Source organism: Sapajus apella, unplaced genomic scaffold (assembly GCF_009761245.1).
Source record: "Sapajus apella isolate SASKATOON/1434 unplaced genomic scaffold, GSC_monkey_1.0 scaffold92, whole genome shotgun sequence".
Taxonomy (NCBI): domain Eukaryota; kingdom Metazoa; phylum Chordata; class Mammalia; order Primates; family Cebidae; genus Sapajus; species Sapajus apella.
The window spans coordinates 7,885,947-7,889,440 of NW_022437032.1; the positions used below are offsets into that span (position 1 = coordinate 7,885,947).

Here is a 3,494-nt window from a genome sequence, read left to right on the forward strand (position 1 = left end):
AGTGAACACTTTGTTGCATTTTGACAATTGTATACAGTCATATAAATAATCACCATAACAATCATAATCCAGAATGTTCCCTCATCCCAGAAAAGTTCTCTCCCGTTCCTTGGCAGTCAGTCTCTTCTCTCCACTATCATCCCCTGGCAACCACTACTCTTTGTCGCTTTTCAATTTTCCAGAACTGCATGCAAATGGAATCTACACTGGGCCTGGCTTCTTCCTAAACATACTATGTTGCTGTTGTTGTTGTAAATACATGTGTTGGGTGAGTGAGGAGGGCAACAGAAGTGGGAGAGATAGCACTGTGCACAGCTGGTACAGGCTTGGCTATTGAATGCCACACAGGGGGCTGGGCGCGGTGGCTCACGCCTATAATCCTAGCCGAGGGAGGCCGAGGTGGGTGGATTGCTTGAAGTCAGGAGTTCGAGACCAGCCTAGCCAACATGGTGAAACCCCATCTCTAAAAAAAAAGAAAGAAAGAAAAAAAGAAATGAATGCCACACAGGGAGATACAGACACACAGACAGGGCAGGCCGGGCAGTATTCTGGGGCCTGTAACACCCAGTTGATCGGTGAGAGGCAGCAGGAGGGCTGGAGGCACCCAGTCACCCTGGAGGATCCCTGGCCCGAGGTCCCAGGTGGTGGTGGTGGTGGCAGCGGGGCTCAGCTTACATCATTCAGGGCCTTGCAGGCTGGCGAACTCGGGCGGCTCAAAGGCTGTGCAGTGCACATCTGGGCTGTGGTATTTCAGCTGCATCTGCCCCGCCTGCTGCTGCGTCGGGTGCTGCATGGGCTCCCAGACACGGGTGCTCACGTTCTGCTGCACAGCATGAAGCCAGTCTGGCTGAAGGGATAGATGGGGACCATGCAGTAGGTGTAGCCCACCACGGCAACTGGCAGAACTGCTGCATCTCCTTATGAGGTGCAGGTGCAGCCACGGGCGCTCTCCCTGGCAGCAGAAAATGCCATCCTCCTCGAGGGCCACCTTCTTCCACTGATAACAGGCGTCCTTGAAGAGGCTTTTGGCAGGGCCCATGTGGTCTGAGAAGTCAGTGATCACATCAAAGGCATCCTGGTTCTGCTTCATTAACTCAAAACCATCACCCACATGAAGGGATGGGCTTTGGGTTGGGTGGGGTGGCCCACGCTTGTAATCCCAGCACTTTGGGAGGCTGAGGCAGGCAGATCACCTGGGGTCAGGAGTTTAAGACCAGCCTGACCAACATGGAGAAACCCTGCCTCTACTAAAAACACAAAAAATTAGCCAGGCGTAGTGGCGCATGCCTGTAATCCCAGCTACTGGGGAAATTGAGGCAGGAGAATTGCTTGAACCCAGAGGTAGAGGTTTCGGTGAGCCAAGATTGCACCATTGCATTCCAGCCTGGGCAACAAGACAGAAACTGTGTCTCAAAAAAAAAAAAAAAAAGACCCTCAAAGGGTCAACTTTGAACTAGAGTAGCAATTGGCCATGCCTGGCAGGAACTTCTTAGATACGTGGATGATATCCTTGTCAATGTCACACTGGACCACGCACTCCATGGAGAGGTGCTTTCCCCACATCATGCAAGACACTCATCTCTGCCCCCGATGATCAGCACCTTTCGTGGGTTGGGGTGGCTGCAGAGCGGCAGGTTGGCTGTCATCTCCTAGTAGGAGAACTCATCCCTCTCTGTGCCTGAGGTGACACCATCCAACACCAGCACATTGCTGTAGGTTTTACGCAGAAGACAAGCATGTTCTGGTAGTGCGAGTGCAGGTCGTGGAGCAGAGACAAGGCCTGCCCGGACCACAGGCTGCACGTCTGGTGGAACCATCCCTCAGGGATGGCAGTGAGGCCAGAGGCAGCAGGGCCATTGGGGTCAGGCTCCATGGCGGGAAGGCAATGTGGGGCACAGACCTAGAACTACAGGCCACCTGGAGCCACAGCACCCTCGGACCAACTACAACATACTTTTGAACTCCATCCCTGTTATTTTTTTTTTTCTTTTTGAGACAGAGTCTTGATCTTGTCTCCCAGGCTGGAGTGCAGTGGTGCGATCTTGGCTCGGGCAACCTTCACCTCCTGGGTTCAAGCAATTCTCCTGCCTCAGCCACCTCAGCAGCTGGGACTACAGGTGCACACCACCACGCCCAGCTAATTTTTTGTGTTTTAGTAGAGACGGGATTTCACCATGTTGACCAGGATGGTCTCAAACTCCTGACCTCGTGATCTGCCTGCCTTGGCCTCCCAAAGTGCTGGGATTACAGGCGTGAGCCACCAATCCCGGCCCAACCCTGTTCCTTCTATTGGTAAATCACTTCTTTTGCATTGCTGTTGAGTAGTATCATATTCCATTGTAACTGCATATACTGATGTGTTTACCCATTCACTGGGTGATGCGCATTTGTGTTGTTTCATGATTAATAAAGCTGCTATGTGTGGACATATGTTTTCATTTCTTTTGGATAAATACTGAGGAGTGAGATCATTGGGTCAAACAGTAAGTGTGTGTTTAACTTTATAAGAAACTGTGAACTGTTTTTACAAAGTGGTGATACCATTTGAACCACCACCAATAATGTAGGAGTGTTCCGTCTGCTCCAAATGTTTGCCAACCCTTGGTCTTGTCAGTCTCTCTCAATTTAGCAGTTCCACTGGGTGTGTCGTGCCATCACATGGTGATTTTACAAAGACGTTGAGCATCTTTCCGTGCGCTCAGCAGCCACTCGAATATCTTCTTTGGTGAAATGTCTGTTCAGATCTTTCGTCCGTTTTTAATCGGGTTTTCCACTTCTCAACTTTGAGTTGGTCTCCATAACCTCCACCACCAGATGTGACTTTCATTATTATGTTACATTGCAGAGCAAAAGGGACTCTGTAGATGTAATTAAAATTAAATCGTCAGCTGACTTTAAAATAGGAATATCATCCTGGATTATCCAGGTGGCCTCAAGATATTTACATGAACCCTTAAAAGGCAAAAAGGAAGGCAGAGAGATTCAAAGCATGAGAAGGAGCCCACCCACCATCCCTAGCTTGAACATAGGGAGGACCCCATGGAAAGCATGAGAAGGAAATGAATTCTACCCACAACGAGTGAACTTGAAAGAGGCCCTGAGTCCCAGATAAGAACCACCTGGCAGATACCTTGATGTTAGCCTGGTCAGACCCTCAGAGGAGCTCCCAGCCACGTCATGTTGGAAAACCTGTGAGATGAGACATGGTTGCTGTTTTAAGCCCCTACATTTGTGGCAATTTGTTACACAGCAGCAGAAAAGTCATACACCATCTCTTTATTAAAAGAAAAAAAAAAGGTAAATTAAGAGAATTTCAAGAAAAATGAGAATATGTGGAATAAAAGTCTTTACACTCATGTGTTGCTATGCAAACAAGACACACTTGTGTTGAAAAACTACAGCCAACTCCTTCCTGAACACACACCTCCTACCTGGCCCCTGTGGGCATTTGAATTCGTGACTCAGTTTTTAGAGTTCCTGGAAACCAAATTCTC

General features: G+C 49.0%; 1 pseudogene; it reads right to left on the reverse strand.

Moving 5' to 3' along the window:
• Nucleotides 1-666: 666 nt before the first annotated feature.
• On the reverse strand, nt 667-1,873 carry LOC116535130 (annotated as a pseudogene).
• Nucleotides 1,874-3,494: the final 1,621 nt, after the last annotated feature.